General features: G+C 41.0%; 1 protein-coding gene across 3 annotated transcripts in view; it reads right to left on the reverse strand.

The window, feature by feature from the left end:
• Positions 1-20160, reverse strand: part of PlexA (plexin A) — a 137370-nt gene that overhangs the window by 69093 nt on the left and 48117 nt on the right. The window lies entirely within an intron of this gene.

The following is a 20160-nucleotide window of genomic DNA, read 5'->3' on the forward strand; positions in this document are numbered from 1 at the left end:
GAGAAACGCGGGCAGGCAGGCGCGCGTACGAGAGGGGAGGAAAAGCCGCGAAAGAGCATTCGTGGGAGACGAGACGAGGTCGTTTCACGCGCTCGCGCGCAAATATATATTTGCCCGTGCGTACGTTAGAGCAGATTTATTGGATCCTGGGGGTCTAACGAATCCGCCAGGATCAGCGTTGCCAGAGAGGGGACTGGGACTTTCTGCGAAAGCCTCTCTCTCTCCCTCTGTGTTTGGGGATACTTGCTCTCGGGGATCAAATGGGCCGAAAAAAGAGAGATATTTATTGTTAAATCGTTATTCAAGATGTCGAACAAAAAGATTACTACACTAGCTAGCGAGTGAAATGAGAGAATAGTTAGGGATCGAAATAAATGAACTAGGGTGGCAAGTACTCTGCTAAGCCTTTCTTTTTCATTTTCGGTTCATAAGAACTCGAGGAAAAGTGGATTTTTGTCAAAGTTCTTGTGGACGAGAGAAGAAGGATAAAAGACAAAAATCCTTCCGCCGATATTTGTCAGAGTATTCGTTCGAAATGCTAATGAACCCGACTTATAGAATTTCGTCGACTAAGCTATGTCCGATCGTCTTTCTACGATGTTTCCGGTGATGGTTGAATTTAAATAAGGTCAGGTCAGGTTTGTAATATCCTCTTTCGCGTCAGGTTCAACGATCTCCGACGGAAGAAAATCGATTATTAACACTTTCTACCTCGTGGCTTCCTCTTCTACGTGTAATCATATGAAATAATTATAATATAGTATATTACATAGAAGATTTGCAATATTAATTCTATCTATTTCCGATGACGATTGAAACTTCCGCGATATGGTATCCTAACGTTTTTGAAACTTTAATGCACTTTCCCAATTACGTTAGCGATACTTATTTCTGTCGGTTTAACGATGAAATAAAAGGATTACGCGTGTATTAATATTCCTCGGTTGTTTCTTTGATTAAATAAGGTTAAGAGATACGTTTAAATGACACCGATTTGTAAAAGCATTTATCGAATTTCGACTACTACTAAAGTGTACTTTAGCCGATTTTTTGCGGCGATAGGATATTGACCGCGTTAGCAAAGTCGCAAGTAGTAGGCACGCAGGCAGGCAGGCAGCGTGCCGGGAGCGCAATAGTTCGCGCTATCGAACCGCAACCCTCGACATAGCTCGAACGTGTGGTCGGTTTACGAGGTTATGGCTGCGCGCTAAAGTGGTTAAGGTTCTCTTCTCGACGTAGTCGAAGGGCACACGGTGGTACTCGGTCGGTACTTTCCCTCTACTCGAGTACCGATCGTTAAACGCGAGCTAGTAGTAAACGGCAACCACCACATCGACCTGCATTCTATCTTCTTTATTCTATCTCTACCCTAATAGTTTTCCACGATTGCTCAAAGTGTCTATATTTGATTATCCAAGTATTTCCAAAAGAGTTTATCCCCACATATATGTATCTAAAGTGTGTAACGAGGAAAAGTCAAAAGAATGGAAAGGTCGGCGTCGAATCCAAGTTGCTTCCGCGAGAACATATACGTTTTCGGAACAATAAGAAGAGAAACAACCCTTTCCGCAAAAACAAGGGTGCTCTCGTATAATTGCCCGCAACGGGGAGGGTTGGCCCATTTTCCGCTCTGCCCGGAGCTACACCAAGGCTGGGAGTGGGAGAGAAAGAGCAAAAGTCGATATTTCCTCGTTCACCCGTTATATCGCTCGTAAAAGCGAACCACGAGTTTCTAATCAGCGTACATCTGTTCGTTATGCCTTTGTGCTGGAGAAAGGCTTCCTTGTTTCTCCCTAAACATTGATCAAGAGGAGGGGGAGGAAATCGATACGCGAGGGTTTATTTGCCTGCGTCGAGTACCGTCGTCGTCGTCGACGACGACGACGACTACTACTACTAATTATAACTTGACGCTTCCGGAATGTTACCATCCATCTTTTTTCTTTTCTTCTTCTAGTCGAAAGTACCCATCTTTCCATATTTACGTATATACATGTACGTATATACAGATGCACTTATATCGTTATTTACCAGACGAAACCATGTACAAACTTTTCGCTCTCGTCGCAATGTTTTTCCAATCGCCGTTTATTGCGGGTTAATAAAAGAAAAATAAATAGGATTCGTTCTTCCGTAGAAAACGAAAAGCTAAAAAATAAAAAAGTAAAAAAAATATATATAGAGATAAAAAAAAAACGAAAAAAAAAAAAAAAAGAATTGATTCGAATCGAAAAGCAGCGAAGACCCCATACGATTACTTTCAATGAAAATCGAGCTTCGATTCGTATTTCGATATTGACCAACCGTGTCATTCTCGGGATCGAACTTTCGGGAAATCGAGAATATGGCATTTGCTTTTTCGTATGGGCCAATTGGTTTATTGCGTGGCTTCGTCGAAGGCAAATAGTTCAGGGGGAGAGGTTGGGAGGGTCGCGATATTTTTCCTCTTTTTACGTTTTTTTTATTTTTATCTCGATGGATGACTAAAATTACGTACGATTACATTTACAAAGTGACGAATCTCTCTCTCTCTCTCTCTCGTCGTTTTATATCCGTCCAGTTAGTAACGATAGCAATCAATCGAGATTGATCGGAAAGGGTTTGCTTAACGAGAGAGTCATTCGTCGAGAATTTAAACCCGACAAAGATAAAAAAAAACTCAATGTCTTTATCATCGAGATCTTTGACATTATTTGGCATAAGTTGAGAAACGCTGCTCCATATCGTAGGATCGAGCGAGGGGTATCGAAATAAATTGTGCCAACGTGCGGCGAGAGAAAAAGGTACTTTACAAAGTGACGTAAGTCAGAAAAATCGAGGCTAGCTTCCCTCCCCCGCCTTCCACAGCAGCATGGTTTACCTGGACAGCCTCGATAGGCAGGCATCCAGCAGCCACCCTCCGTCTTCGAGCGTCTACTAAGGGCTTTCCTTCGAACCGGGAGCTAGACAAAAGCCACGAGCGGCACGTGAGGGCCATAATAATCCTTTCGGATACTTTCGCGTGACAGTAAGTTAAAGGAACGTGCACACACACGAACGACGATGTAACGTAAACCGAGGTAAAAGTCATCACTCGTTGGCTCCGCCCTCGCCTTCTCGATCACTTCTCACGTACGAAGAAATTCGACCTAACGCACACACACACACACACAACCGCATCGCGTGTCTCGACTTTCCTTTAATCGAACTTTGGAAGAAATGTAGATATTTGGGATAAGTAGAAAGGAGGTTGCCCCGTTTATTCTCGCTATTCGATCATCCGATTTAACGGTGAACGAAGTAAGCAGGGGCTGCTGAACGGTGGTTAAACCGCAACTACCATCGTTAAACGGCAACCACGTTTGCGACCGCGAGTTTCTCTATCTAGTCCCTATGGTCCATATGCCCCCATAAGAGTGTGATTCCTTGCATCGTTATTTCTTCTTCGATAGTATCTCTAATCATTTCCAACTTCAATTCTATTTGAGATTCGTCTTCATTATAAGAACGAGTTGATTTGACTCGTTAAATTTCTACAATCTTTAATGATTGAAATCTGGAATTGGTGTTAATTAGAGCGGAATAAGTATGTGTCGTTGACTAACTGTCGTCGCGTCAAAGACCAAGATCTAATTGCATTATCGTGATTTCCTAGTTTAATCATAATCGTTGCTTGCTCGTCGAGGATCAATTAGTTTATCTCGTAATACTGGAATGCGAAAGATTTCTTACACGCGTTTAACTTTATTACTAGAAATTAGTCGTATATAATAATGCTTTGAAAGTTCATGAAACTAGGACGGTAAGATGGTAAAACGTTAAGGGGGAAAAACGCGTGTAACTGTTTACAGCAGAGATATAAATAATAGAAATTTGCTGCGCTTTTGACGCGCTTTTGAAGAGCTTTTGACGCATTTCAGTGCAGCGATTACCATCTCGGCTGTCTTTCCGCGCTATAAATTTCTATATAGCGTCGCGCGTTAATCCAAGGATTAGCCGGTAACTATGGATCCTACAAGGTACGCGTAGTAGAGGATGACGAAGAAAGATTAAGTATGAACGAGACGGAAGCAACTTTTTGCTAAAGTCCTACAAAGGCACAGACTCGTTTCGTAGGATTATGGATTATAGCGAGCACTTAAGATAGAGAAAAGATCTAGTCGAAAGAGAGAAAATGTTTTGTCACGAATCGATGATATTATCCTTGACCGCGACGCAACGTCTAATTAGTAGAACGAGTTGTCCAAGTAGATGATTTTTCTATTTCATATCACGGAATATCGATTTAGTCAATAAAATACTTCATTTGATTTGTAAAGAGCTTCATTCTCGGTGGACTCGAAGAAGAAGGATGGGGAAAAAAATGATGTGTATTAGAAAATCAGGCCACGATTGAGGCCTTCTTTTACGAGCCATCATAAAATTTCGTATACCTATATCAGGTAAACTCTCGAACGAGGTCGCTCGATAATGCAGGCTCGCAATTTTTCGCTCGTCGCGTCAAACCTCACCGCGACGCGTTCAATTATTTTATAATCTTCGATTCGGATTATATCGTTGAGCTATCGTTTGAAATTTTCAATTCCCCAAAGCGAACGTTTCGCTAAATGCAATCCATTGTGTTTTATACGTTCGTCAAGGAAACCGTCCTACTACCGTACCTACCAAATGTAAAAATCATTCTAAATATATAAATATCGATTTGAAATAATGCACTTTACGAAAGCCTCCCCGAGCCCCACCCACCCAATCCCAGAAGCAAGCTCGTAATGTAAGAATTTGGAGCTTTAAATCTTGTTTTAAACGTTTACATTTGTAAACGATCGATAAAGAGTTTAACGGAAAGAATGACCATACTTATGTACATAATTTACTTATTTCAAAGTGACCATCGTCCATACGTTAAAATCGTAAACGTCGACTTTTAAAAGAGCCATTGGTTATAGAAGATCGAGCTGTAAAACTTGGATCGGAAGTGGAAAGAGGTTCCCTCGTTCGTACAAGTTGTGGAAAGAGAAGAAGGACGGGCCTCGAGGGAACGGCACCTCCCGAAGGCTCGTAAATGCTCCAGGAAATTACGCTAGACCCACCGAAATTACATTTCGCAAGATTGTAATGTCTTCGCGAAGGCACTAGGATCCTCGTAGGATCCTCGTAGGATCCTCCTTGGCCTTCGATCCTTTAAACGGGGCTGGTGCGTCTCTCGAGTCTCCTGCTGAATGTTGCACGAAGACGCCTCTAGTTCGGCCAAACCGTTCCTATCCTTATCCATTATCCTTACGTTCCCATTTACTTCGTCCATTAAGTCTCCTTTCCTTAACACCGTCTCTATGTGTATATATAGTTGTACATGTATGCGTAACTTTCCCCCCGTAGATCTTTTAACTAAAATGTTCGAGAACTTGAAAAATATGACATTATCTAATGCGTGTTTATTACACGCATACGGAGCGGCGACTTTTTTTTTATCTTTTTTAGAAAATACTTTGCACACATTTGATAAACGTAGAGTATAGCAAACGCGAAGAATCTTTCTCCGATCCTGTAATCGATATAACCTCCGATCTCGTCCCATTTCGTAAGAAATCTTACTCAACGGATCTCCTCGATCTTCTGATCTTTTACTCGTTTAACAGGATTTTTTTGTTCAACTGAAAGTCGGTTGTTTCAACGTTAGGTAGGAAAAAATACGTTTACGCAATCTTTTGACGAGCACCTTGCGTCGCAATGCATCTTCTAACGATATTCTCGTGATAGGCCAGAAGGGAACAATAATAAAAGTACCTTTTTTTCTTTTCCCTCTTTCCGTCTCGGTGACTTGTGCATTCGTTCGAAGCTTTATGCGAAGCATTTTTCCATCTTTTTTGTCAATGTTAACGACGACTGGCTTGGATAATTAAAAAGACTGCGACTGCAATTGTCGATTATATCGAAATGCAAAATAAAGATGGTGAAGCCTATCTTAATACGAATCGCAATCTCTTTGGGCACCCTTTTTCCTTCTCGATTCTAGCAACGGAGGATTAGCCATTGATAAAGATGATCTTAAACGATCAAGACCTTCTACTCGTATTCCTTCAAAGTCCTCGGATTTCTCTTCGAATTTCTTCTCGAATTTCTCCTCGAATTCTTCCTTCCTTCAACTTTCTTTCTTCTTTCTTATTTTGATTTTTCTTTCACCTATTCCTACCCTTCTTTTTTCTACTTATTCCCATTTTCCTTTTTAGATCAACGAACTTCATCTAACAAGGATTATCATAAAGCTATAGATTATAAGGACTTAACGAGAGTAGGAAAATCGAATTTTACAAACGCGAAAAGGAGAAAAAAGTGAAATCCTTTTTTCTTATGGAAGTACTCGTCGTTTCGTTATTAATCTTTCGGAATTTTATATTCCAAATAAAATCCAATTAAACGTATAGGCGGAGAGAATCGAATGGGTACGCTATATCCGACAAATCAGATTACACAACGGAAACTCGGATTATGCGAAATTCCTGTAAAATTCTGTGCGCAACGTTTCGCTAATGGTATATAATAAATAGTATATATATATATATAGTAAATGTACAGTACATGGGCTGGCTCTAGGCGCAAAATCGTATTAGTTTATCAACGAAAACGATTAAATCTTGCGTAGGGAATTCGTCGAGATCTGTTTTGCGCGGAGATTATTCTCCGCTCCAAGTTTTGGCTAGTAAAAAAAAGATAATTCACATTTTTCCTTATTTTGGAAGTTAAGGATTATCGAACTTTATCGTTTGGTAGTAACAATGTGATCGAATGGACGATACGAAAATGAAAGAAAGGAAGAAGGGAAGAAAATTAAATGAAACTTTAGAAGCTTTTTGTTCCGTCTCCCTGTTCTCCCTTTGCTAAAGGGACGAGATCAAAAGGCGGAACCAGGAGAAGAGGGTAAAAGAGGGTAAAACTTTAGGCCCTTTCAAAGGGTGATCCTAGAGAAAGTAGAAATGCGCGCGAGGCAGTGCGCGAGGCAGTGCGCGTGTCACGCTCGGTGGTCATTGGGAACGAGGTCCGAGTTTAGCCGCAAATTATCGCAGCGTTGGAACGATAATGGAAATCCGATTGAAGCCACCCATTTGCAACGCGTTATGGGGCTGTTTGGCATTTTAATTGGGAAATTGCAATTAACCCGCTCGCTCGTATTATCGCTTCCACGAGGCAACGTTCGAAAGGCGACGTCCAAAGCAACCTTTCGAATGTCGACAAGTCTTTCCAACGGTCACTCAAATTCCAAATTTTTTCACGATTTATATTTTCAAAGAAATCAATCAAATTAGAGAACAAATGAGATCCTCCATTAACTATGTTACTTAATTGACAATAATCTTGAAGATTGACGAGTAATCGAAACTTTTCTCTTCTACATTAATAAGTACGTACCTATATAAGTATACCTTTCTATAGGTTTCTTTTTCAATACTTTGATATTTACTCTGAGGGAGTCTTCAATTAATTTAGCCATCGGAGATGTCGCGTAAAATAAATGAAAGATTTTTTGTAGCCGAAAAAAAAGGTAAAGGGATGGGTAGTTAGATGTAACGAGAAAGTAAATACTTGGAAAAGCATCTTCTCCTAGAAAGGACGTGTTTAACATTGAAACTTCGACGTTTCGATCCCTCGTGGAAGGACAAGAAATAAAAAAGAAAAGGAAAAGGAAAAGGAGAGCAGCATCTTCTCGATGGACGCTTTAATTGGAAAATTGTAATTGGCCCTGTCGTTCCTTTCCTTTGCGTAGTTGGACCTAGGAAGGAAAAGGTAGTCTAGAAAAGCGACGGCTCTCCCAGGAGAGCATCGATTCTTTCGCCATTTTTCCCCTGTCCCTTTTTCCGATTAATCTCTAAGCCACAATATTAATCGATGAATCATGCGTCATCCAAATCAACTTTTAATTGGCAAATGGTAATTGGCGCCACGGAAAATAACGAAAAAATATCATTTGTGTTTCATTTGAAAAGGATCCTAGAGAAGTCTATCTTTATTTTCGTTACTTTGCAAAAGTCAACCGCCACCACCTTAATTGGAAAATGCTAATTAACATCCAGACACTTGCCTCTAATATTCGTCTGCTTTTCTCGCTAAGTTGACTTTCTCTATCCAGAATGCCTTTTACCTTACACAAGTAATGAAAGTTCTTCTTCTATGTCTAGGAAATTGTCAGTAAACATATCTAGTTAATTTTCGTTCGTTATAATCTATGAAATGGTCGCAATTTCCTGCAAATACGAAAGAAAATAAAATGACAATCGATCTGCCATTTGGATGAATCTCTCTCCCACTTTAACGGGATGGGAAGCGTGGCGAGCTCTCTGAAAATTTAAATCCCATCCACGTAGAACCGTATTTCAAGCGGAGATTCGGGCGCGGTTCTGCAATAAAGCCCTCTCTTTCTCTTTTTCGCTCTCCCTGTGTAGTTTTTCAGTTGGACTCGCTCTCTCTCTCTCTCTCCCTCCCTCATTCGCGAATGCTCGATCGAATTGATCTATCGATCCACGTAATTCACTTCCAGCATCGAACCGAGAACGTGTTGCGGGCTTATCTCGAAAACGCGGTTTACATCGCCTAAAGTCGAGCTTTAAATCCATCCAACATGAATTTCAACGGTGAAAATGTGTATATAAAAGGAAATACGTGCGTAGGTACGCGTCTAGATATACCTACATATAGGAGGAGATATAGTAATTAGTCGAAAATTCGAAGGTTGGTTGTTAGTTTTCGTTTTAGGTCGAATTCGCGAGGACCCAGGACAAAATCGATTAGTTTCTTCATTTCCACAATTGCCTAGACCCGCTAAAAGACTAACTAAGAAGATAAGAGGGAAATCATTTCTAACGATTTGCTGAAAATTTAAATCGAGCCCAAAAGCGATCCTACGTAGAATTTCAATTAAAGCGAATTACCTTCCTTCGACTATAATCCTTACGATAAGCTCGAAAGAGATCTATAATACGATAATGGGGTTGGAGTTAACGCTTTGATAATCCGCGGATCGTGTCTAAACGTTCGTTCGTTCGTTCGTTCGTACCGAGACCGAAGCAAAATTGTCATCCTCGATTATCGATTTCTACCAATATAATCGTCGTACTTATTTTTTCCTAGCAGAACAAGCGGAACCAGCGGATAAACAAAAGGAGAAGAGGAACGTGGAAAATTTAGCACTCTGAGAGAAAAGGAAAACGTCAGCTAATACGAGCGCGTGCTTGCGAAGCTTCATGCCGCAGTTCCACCAACAATATATAATAGTTCTTCTTATGGGGACGTAACCTAAAAGTACGATTATGTCTTTTGCAAGCCGATTATAATAATAACGCTTTTTCGCAACAATAACCAGCGGCACGAACAAATTGCTCATCCGGAAAATCTTCTAAGAGGAAGAAGAGACGAAATTGAAGAAGAAAAAAAGCAAAATATGTAGAAAATCTTCATTTTAAAGAGCTTACTTTAAACCGTTATATCAATAAAATGCAAATATTATTTAGCCAGGAATAACTGAGATTTGAATCTTCAACCAACGTACGCGATACAAGTTTTTATTCTATATTATTACAAAAGATCTTATATCTTTAACTAATAAATCTTCATCTTGCAAGGGAAACATTTACGAGGGAAAGAAAAGATTTGGACATAAAAATGCGACGAGAATAATCTGGAAAATGCAAATATAGGAAGTAAGAAAATATGAGGTAAAGTTTGCGAGAGGTGTCGCGCCCTCTCGTTTTAGTAAGAAATCTCATAAATTCGTCATCGCGCAGCGTGGAATGGCGAGGGAGTAGACAAAGACAAAGACAAGGCAAAAGACAAGGACAAAGACAAAGACAGGCAATTTACGCGAGTCGCGTGCATTTTAGGCGAGGAAAGGTATCGCTGGCGGGACGTTTAACGCTCGGAAGTCGGTTTTATTCGGCTAGGCGCGTCGTCCTTTGAATAATTCATTGAGAAAAGCGACATAGGAGAGGCTTTGCAAGCGGCAACCTAGACGCGTCGCGTTCGAAACTTATCGGGAAGAAGCCACGCTATATGATCCCTGAGTCGCCAAAATCAAAGCTATCTATCCATCAACGTTAGCCACGTATACTCAAATTGTTCCATTTTTATTACGCGACGAGCTAATCTCCTATTCGAGCTCAGGTGTCCGTTAAAACGGCGAATCGATTAATTCTACCGACGTCTCCCCTAACGTAATCTCATTCTCCTCTATTTCTTTTTACCGATACGAAGGAAGGATTGCAAATGGCGCATTCGACTCTCCAGAGTGAAAAGCGTGAGAAAATCGGCGGCGGTGGTACACGCGGTTCGCTTTGAGATGCGAATCGTTGGAGAAAAAAAAGAAAAAGAAAAAAAATACACGCATACCAAGCACCCGTGTCCTCTTTCTCTCATTGATTACGCTCGAGTATTTGAGAGTTTAACGGATGAGACAAGAGAAGATTTGTGAGACAGGCTGTACAACGAGAGAGGGTCGTGCGCGTAATCCTACCAGTTCACGTACAGGGTGTTCGTGATTATCCGACATCCCGAGCAAGCAATTTCTCATGGTCACTCGGGGAGCGCAGAGTAATCTCCAACTGATCTGCCTAACGTACGAGAAGACGCGACAAAAGGATTCTCCAAATTTCTTCGGAAGACGAAGAAGGACATTGACGAACGGCCAAGTTCGATCTTTGAAAGAACCTCAGAGTTCATTGACTCGGAAGAGAGAGAGAGAGAGAGAGAAAATAACCTTTTACAAATTTGACCGCACTTGATAACTAATGCAATTTGTTGAAGCTCGATTGGAAGAAGGGAGAAAAATAAAGAAATAAAAAAGCTTTTCCTTGGGATCTAAATATCGTTGTACTAGGGAAGGTTCTACGACCGATCGACGTGTCACCCTAACTTACATCGTATCGTATATCACGCATCTATCTTCTCTTTCTCTTATACACGGTCTTTATGGAGCACGTACGAATTTATGCGGAAAAAAAGGCAGGGCCTATACCGGTAGCGCATAAAAGTAGAATATGAGTTTTGTCGTTAGTACCTTTACGAGGAGTCACATACGTGCGAGCGTAGAAGCTTTTTCTCCTAACACTGGTGTATCGACGATTTCTACCTGATCCTGAGAGAGTTGTCCTTCGATAATAAAATGGAAGAAAATTCGACTAAATTATTGGCATAACGTCTAATAATAGTAATAAGGAAGACGTATTATCCAAAAGTATTTTCTTTCCCTGTGTTTTTTTTTTTCTATTAAAATAAAGGTACATCATTGTCCTTAGCGAGGAACGTAAAATGGAACGTTTATTGGACGTCTCCGTAAGAAGACGCGCAAGGCTCGTTTGACGACCTCTCGCGTGGGCTCCCACAGAGCCTTCGGGTTGTATAATCGCATATCCTACTCGACTGGTCCCGGTCGACTGGTCCCGGTCGACCACCACCGGGAGAATACTACTTTTCCTTCTTGAAGAGGTGTCTTTTCTGGGCACTGGTTCACACCCTCGTAAAACTCATCTCCAATTTATCCAATACTTCCTACTATTTTTCAAAACTTCCTACATGAATTTTTATACTTTTATCTTTTGTTCTAGGCATATTAATTTGGTCACCCTGTAGAAGATGTTCGGCTCTATGGGAGGTAAAGCGATGGTCGGAGGAGTCCCACGCGTTCCCAGACATTCCAACTAGTAATTGCTGGCTGCCGCCTCCTATCTCGCCGACGTCCGTCCCCCCTTTCTACCTCGTAACACGCCTTGCCCTCTGCTCCTGCCCTTTCCCTCTCGCTCACGATTCTTTGCATCGTGATGTTGGTGGTGGTGGTGGTGGTGCTGCTGCTGCTACTGCTGGTCTTCGTCTCTTCGACTGCCTCGTTACCGTCGTTAGTACCCTACCCGGAAAACGTTAAAACCAAGCCATGTCCACTACTACGTCGTCCAGTGCTAAATGCACGAATAGAAATCGCTCGAAACGAAGACGAGGAGTATCGAAGACGAGTATCGAAGACGAGTATTTACATATTATACCTACAGAGAGCCCTAGCAAACATGCTATCTCGCTTTGTTTGCAAGCACCGTAAATAGCGGAAACGCGATGTTTGCCTGCATCATTTGTACAGTGCTCTTTTAATTCTATTCTTTTCTTCGACTGTGAAAATACATGTAGATCATTTATAGTAAACTCCATTGAGATTCATCGTAAAACTCTTGCTAACATCGTGTTTCTTTCGATAGACAAAGTCCACAATCGTGGGGAGTTAGGAATAAATTTAGTCACCTCTTGCTGTCCGCATTCGAGCTAGTAGTCGATCGAAAAAGAAGAATTGTAATGCAAAGCAACGACATTCACGTTCTAACACATTCCATATAAACGCGCCACACCGGTGATCAAATTCTGACCAACGAAGGAAATTGTGTTCGGTACGATTCTCTTGCAGGAGATACGACGACGACGACGACGACGACGACGACGACGACGACGACGACAAACCGAAAGAGGAATAACAAGAGATAGAGAAAGATGGAAGAAACGATTTCCACCTGAATTTCCCGAAGGGGTCTTTGTAATTTCAAATATCCGAAAACGACCACCACCACCACAATTTTCGTTTCTTCCTTTTTTCTACTTCCCCTTTGTGTGACATAAGTCTATATAAATATGTATAGATGCGCATAAATGCACCTTTTCAATAATTAAGACGAAAGTTTGTATCGAAATTGGCAATCCGCGTAGGCCTCGTGGCACAACGTTTTTCTCTGTCTTTCTCTTTCTTCGAACTAAACAAAAGGATTTTCCTGTAGTTTTGGGTTTGCAGTATTGCAATGGCAACTTTCTCATCCGTCGAATTCTCGTTTCTCTTTCTCTTGGATCTTGAAATATGCAACGCATCGACGTTGCGAAGAAGATGAAACAAAAGAGCCAAAGGATAGAAACTCTGACGAAAGGAAAGGAAAGGAAACGAAACGAAACGAAACGAAACGAAAAGAAACGAAACGAAACGAAACGAAACGAAACGAAACGAAACGATACTTTTCGGGAGGCTGTGAAACCGGTAGAAAAGCACCACTAGCGAGTTCTCGTGCAATTTTAAAAAGGTTCTTCGAGTCAAAGGAATTCTGTATTAAGGAAAAAGCTTCTCGAAGACATACCGATGGTCTTCGAGAGGCTATCTAAAGAGAAAAAGAGACAAAAGACGATAGACAAATAGAGAGAGAGAGAGAGAGAGAGAGAGAGAGAGGGAGGGAAGACGCTCGGAGAGCCGTGGTTGGTCGACTCGCACGTTGAAATTTTTATTAAAAATTGTTCCTTCGATCCTACGGCGTTCGTGGAATGTTGGGGAGGAACAGGAGGAGGTGGATTTATTCCACGGCCGCCAAGATGCCCGCCAAGATACCCGCCGCTCTAATATCGATGAATACGCGGCGCGGCGTCTTTTTCTTTCTTCGAGTTTCCCGCCTAATTCTAATATTTTTTCTTCTATCATATCTATCAAATACTTCGAATCAAACTCGACCTTGTAACCCTTTTATCCCCACTTCTTTTGCTTAACTTATCGACCAATAGTCAGGGCAAAGGGCTCGAGGGAGAGAGAGAACTCGTTGAAATCTAATTTTCGTCGGTGCACTCTGGAATCGATCACATCCGATCGAAATGTCGTATCGCACCAGTTATGACGTTTTCTGCTTTCTCTCTCTCTCTCTCTCTCTCTCTCTTTCTCTCTCTCTCTTTGCGAGCTACCAAAATTGCCTTGGCAAAGTATAAAAAAAAAAAAAAAAAAAAAATGAAAAAAAGAATCGAATGAAAATTTTCCCAACGATCGAGTAAAATCGTTTCGGAACGAGCAAACTAACGAAATAATATATTTAACCGAGCGTAAAAAATTGCGACGCTTTAATCTATTCCCCCTTCGTCCCACCTGCTCCCACCTCCTCCCTCCTGCTCCCTCCTGCTCCCTCTTGTTCGCTCTTTTTTCCTCCTTTTCCTGTACCTCTTCCCAGTACTCTCCTTTCTTTATATCAAACATCGAGTAATTTATAATTAAAGTTTACAAGGGCCCGTTTTTGTGTGAGTTTAAATCAGAAAATTCATTATCTCAGATAGGAAAGAAAAATACTAACGAACGAACAGAGAAAATGGAATGGAATGGAATGGAACGGAATGGAATGGAACGGAATGGAATTGCGAGTCAAGTCGTTTGTTACTGTTTCGACAACGGCCTACGTCGCTTATAATTAGTAAGCGTCGACCATCTCGTCGGAATAATTCGGTAGTAATTTCAAACGGTGATTATGCATTTCGCAATTCTTTTTTAATTTACGTGTTCATTTATTCTTACTCTCTCTCTCTCTCTCTCTCTCTCTCTCTCTCTCTCTCTCTTTTGGCTTTCTGCAAATCTACAAATTTAATTACAAGAATTACGTCAATTGCATAAAGCTAATTAGGAAAAATCAAATAATGAAAGTTTGCTCGTACGCACGAGAGAAAAGCTCTCGGTGGAAAGATAAATAATTCTTTTAAATATATATCAATTGTATAACAATGGTATTTTTCACCGGCAAATTATCATACTTAAATATCATTTGCTTGAATTAGGAGACATTAGAGATTGCGAGAGAAGGAATTTCTTCAAACGCTAGAAAAGGACTGTTTAAGTTGTCAAGAACAATCGCAACATCGTAGATTCGCAAAAGATCGTTGGATCGTTCGTTTGAGTGATCGGTGCGTCGCCAATGGGAGAAAGTTGGAAAAGGGTTGGTCTAGGTGGCCCTGGGCTCGTTGCCGCTCCGAATATCGATTTGTCGGACATCAGCCGCGAGCCGAGGATGGAAAATGTTATCGACGTGGTGTGTCTGCACCACTCGAAACGAGCTCGCAATTCGATAAAACTGGCATCGAGAACGCGCGCGACGGCACGAACCAATCCCATCTCTCTCCCTAGTGCTAAGTAATACCTACTACCTATTATTCCGTTTCCTTCCTAAATAAAATACTTCCAATATTAATCCCCGAATCGAATGAAATTCTAAATAAAAAATTGAATATTTAACGAACTGGTGTCTACGAGTTGGTTTCAAATATATACGTCTATATAGGTAGGTAGGTATATCGCGTTTTGCCCCTCTAATTAAATTCACTGCGGAGAATAGAATTTTCGGTGCAGGTAATATAACGAAATTCCGCGTGACGGAATGGGGAAACGATCCAGCGAGGAACTCTTTCTCTTTCTCTTTCTCTCTCTCTCGCACTCTGCACATTTCACAATTTTTCAAAACGATACCAAAAAAAAAATATATAGTAGTATCAAAGTCGACAGGTAATAGGAGAGAACGATTTCAACTTTTCCGATACATTTATTTATCAAACGATTTTCGTGATAGCTATTGATTTATTTTCATCAAATGTTTTCTTTTTTTTTTTTATTCAAACAATTTTGCTCGGCTTTATTGCCATAAAAGGATAGAAAGGGCTGCTTGTCGTTCTCCTCGTAGACTGCGATCGATAATCGAATATGAAAAGGGTGACTCGACGTAAAACGCGATAATCGCATACCGTAACGCGATAACCCGGTCACAATTAGCAATTATTGCGGAGGCGTCAACTCGATCATTCGATCGACCGATCGATTCTGTTCAAACATCCTTTGCGTCTTTCAAAGCGTTCGCGAAGCTCTTTCCCTCAAAAGATTATTCCCCTGGTAACATTGGATTAGTTTTAATTATACAACAAAGGATGATAATAATATGCCGCGTCGTGTTATATTTAAATGACCTCCTTTTTTTCCTTCTTTTACTCTTGTAGGATTGAAATTTGACAAAGTTGAAACGCGGAAAGAACGTTGGACTCGAACGGTCTCGCGATCATCGGAGCGCGTCAAGGTAATTCAATGGATATCAATTTGCTCCGCTTATCATCCCCCTTTGTCCATAGAATACACAACACGTATGCCCGCGAGCAAACGAATCGAATTAATCTTCCCTTCGATCTGTGCAGGAGTGCCATCGCAATTACCGACTTCATTGACCATTCTCTATCGAAACTGACGTTTCGGACCGCGTAACAACGCGTTTCGAGACAATTTTGAGAACGCGTGCCATCATCCTACTTTTGTCCCCTTTTTGTCCCCTTTTTTATCAACCTTATCCAATAGAAAACTAGATAGCCAAGTACTCGGATTACTGCTGCTATTGGCACTCCTAGTCGATGAAAGCCAAACTACAAATTACGATGATAGGACGAGAAGGAAGACGAATCGATAAACGTTTCCTATTTCAGATACAAATCTATTTGCCGCAACCTTTGCTTTCTTTGCGTTGTACACAATGTTTTTTATATATTAAACATCGATTGTGGTAGTTCATCGAAAGTAGGAAGAACAGGATCGTTATTACGTCTCCTTTCGTCGATATCCTTCCACCCACTTCCACAGCCATCTCGCGGAAACGGTTAACGCCTTCTAGCTGCGCCTGCTCGGTGCTTCACCTTTCTTCTCTTTTTTCTTTTTTTCCTTTCTCCATCGAAGCTCCATTCCTTCCAAAAACTATTGCACCACTTCGATATCGATTATATATCGATCGCGGACGATTACAAATTTATTAACACGAGCCATTCGATATGTCGATGTTCAAAAGGTAATCGCATAAAATAATATTACGCAGTTAAACCGAACCGATCGAGCCGAATAACGAACAATATTTCCAACTTTTGTAGGGATTCTAATTTCATTTTGTACAGGGATATATACACGCGCTCATACATAACTCGTTACTATCTACTTAATGTACACGTTAATACATTTAACTCGTCCCACGTCCCACGTCCCTCTCTCTCTCTCTCTCTCTCTCTCTCTCTCTCTTTACATCCTTTGGCAGTCTAGTCGTCTCATTCAAGCTCTACGCCAAACGATTGAAACCACCTATATCCTCGGTTTTACTATTAATGGAAATCATTCCCCTTTCCCCCTTCCCATTTTTCCCGTTCCCATCTTTCCTCCAGCTACCTCTCGATTATCGTCCACCTACCATCGTCATTACGTTCAACACGTGCGTGCGCCTGAATTAATCTACAACGAATCTACAATCTGCATTAATGCAAATTTCCTCGTCCTCGCTTAAATGATTATTTTTCTTTTTATTTCTCTTTCTGTTTTGTTTTATTTCAAATTATTATATAATACCCCGAGCAAAGTATGTGCCGATCGCCAATTCCGTATTGTTCTTCCCTCTTTTTCCTATTTTTTTTTTTTCTTTATTTTTTGTTGACCGAACGAGAAGCAACAATAAGGAACTTGGCGAAATTATCGATCTCGGAATCAGCGCACTGCACCGAGTGAACAATAATTTCCCATTAATGGCCTGCTATTTGGAGCTTTGTGCATCCCAACAATGCTAACGTTCCCTTTAGACTGCTTGCGCTTATCTTTCTTCGGCATTATTCGCGAGAAGATATAGGCTCCGTGTAACGATATATAGGGTGACCCGAATAATTCTCTAATAAGGTACACCGACCTAACAGGTATTTCTTTTCTAAAGCACTGACAAACTAATCATTGCAACTGATGAACTGCGAGACATCTTGTCAATTAAGAGAAACAAAGGAATGAAGGAAGGAAGGAAGGAAGGAGTAAAGGAATCAGCTTGTATAGTTGAACAACGTAGGATTATGAGAGAACCCGGTACATTAAACTATCTATCAATCTATCTCGAGCAAAGGGGAGTACACGGTACTATCGGCAACTGCAATAGCGGCGACTGCAATAGCGGCAACTGCAATAGCGGCACGTGCACGCGCATCCGTCGCACGGAGAGAGAAACATGGAAGGACCAGGCGCACGTGTAAATGAAAAACCATGGACGCAGATGGAACCACCTCTCTTGTTTGATTTTAGGTACCACTACGTACAGTCTCAAACAAGAGTACAACAACGAACGTCATTGATTTTATCGCAAGAATGTAATTAAAAAATATCTGCGTAAATATGTGCGCGTCCGCCGTTCTATCTCGATGATAACAACGAAATTCATACAAGAGAAAATCAAATGCAGGAAATATATACGAACAAACGAACGAACGAACAACATACCTACATACGTAGAATATTAATTAACGAATATCGACTATAATTATCGTACTCGCGCTAATATTTTCATCGAACCGAAAAGTTGATGCAACGTTCCATCCAACGGTCGAAATGAAATTCTTGACGACCTAAGCTAGGATTAGCAGTTTTTGTTTGTTCTATTGGTAGCACCCCTAGCTATCATACATTTTGAAATATTGCAAGTTTGGGTTATAAAAAATGTAATTGAAATTTTCTAGTCAGCTTACTTTTCTTAATTACTTTAGGAAGAGATTAAAGTTGGAGAATACAGACAATGAACTTTGACCTAAGGAATAATGTCGGAGGAAAAATAAAATAGAGAATATTGTTCGCATACCGTCTAGAGTCGTGAACTTTTCACATATGTATCGTTCGTCTTCCTTTTTCTCTTTCTAATAACCGAGGAAGAAACGGGTTAACGCAACGAGCGACCCCGTCCATTACTAATTTTTATTGCAACGAGGAAGAAAATGAGAGACAGAGAAGATCCACCTACATCTACGAGGGAGTCATTAACCTCGCGCTAATTAATTACGCGAGCAAGTCTCTTTCTCCTTCCGCGGAACTCACTCACCGTCCACCCGTCCGTCCACCCGTCCGTCCACCCGTCCATCCTCCTGTCCTTGCAACCAAAGCTTCCTCTACCATTTCTACTTTTTCTAGCCAACTTCTTCTTGGAAAGTCAGATAAAAGACCTTTCATCTAGCTCCAAGGATATACAAGGTATCTCGTAGGAAAATATTCGAGGCGTTTGAAAAAATGAAATTGTTAGCGCAACAGCGAGGAATACTAACCAAGAAAGTTATAATGGACGTTACAGGAGGATTAGTGAAATAGCGTAAGAGAAGAGGACGCAACGAGCGTTAACTCGAAGCGTTCCAAGCTTTCCAAGAGTTCGCCGCCTGTAAAATAGGAAAGTTTGGGGAAGCAAGCTCTATATACACCTCCCTCTCCCCCAAGTACGTATTACACCAAGTGGATTAGCGTGTCCTCTTATGGAGCATGCGTAACGAGGAATTTTGAATAGGTGCTCCCTCGTATTGTTAACATTTACCTAGTCATTTCAACTGGATCTCACGCTACTCTAATAATTACAGAACTTTGAATAATCCTAGTCGATCATTATCATTGCTACGTATTAACGAGGAGGGACTCTCGTTCTTATTCTTAAGACAGTGCAAAATTGAAGGACATTTTGGAAATCTTTGAAAAGAAGAAATGAAAGATTGGGGCAAGTATCGAACGGTGACCTAATAGGTTGAAGCAAGTTTCGTGAGGAGCAAATTAATTACAGCCGTCGCTCGAATACCAAACGAGAGCTTACCAGCAGCAGCAGGAGAACATGGAAAGGAAGTAGGTGACTCGTAAGACAGAGCCTCAAATTTTAATGAGAATCGGCTTAAGTTTGAGACAACGAGTCGAGCCGCGGATTTAACACTTTAATTCCTTGCATTTAATCCGGATACTTGGTAATTCGAAACCCCCAAAGTCGCGCAATCTCGATCGAGATTCATTCGATCGAGATCGAATGGCAAGATTTTCTATCGTGCCATAATACTTTCCCTAATCCCAAAACAATAGACATTGTGCTCGTTTGAAATCCAAGCAAAATTTCCTTCCTTCTTTTATTCATTCAAATAATCATTCGACAAAATAGCCTTTAAAATGTAACAAAAAATTGATCTTAAGGACAAGATAGAAAAGAACAAGTTAGAAGATTGATCGATTAATTGAACTTCCTTATGGTCTACGAAGCACGAACGCAGTCGAAAGTAATTTGGTGGAATTTAAACCGGAGGCTGCACCAACGCGTACCACCGCTACCGCCGTTAGGAGAAGCATGCGGCGCGTGATATCATTCGAGGCCTTAATATAACCACTTACGAACGATCGCGTAAGTGCGCATTTAAATAATCCGCCATCACTCCTCGCACGGAAAGCACAGAAAGCACGGAAATGTACAAATTTCATCGGATATACAGACACTGATACGTATTCGTCAAATTCCTTCGATTATCAGGATTTAATAACTTTAGCTTTAGAAGTGTGTTTTCTAACGAATCTCTCGAAAACGAGAGAAGCCAAAGGTA

This window comes from Polistes dominula, unplaced genomic scaffold (assembly GCF_049000335.1).
Source record: "Polistes dominula isolate Pdom_NZ unplaced genomic scaffold, Pdom_raw_medaka contig_31, whole genome shotgun sequence".
Taxonomy (NCBI): domain Eukaryota; kingdom Metazoa; phylum Arthropoda; class Insecta; order Hymenoptera; family Vespidae; genus Polistes; species Polistes dominula.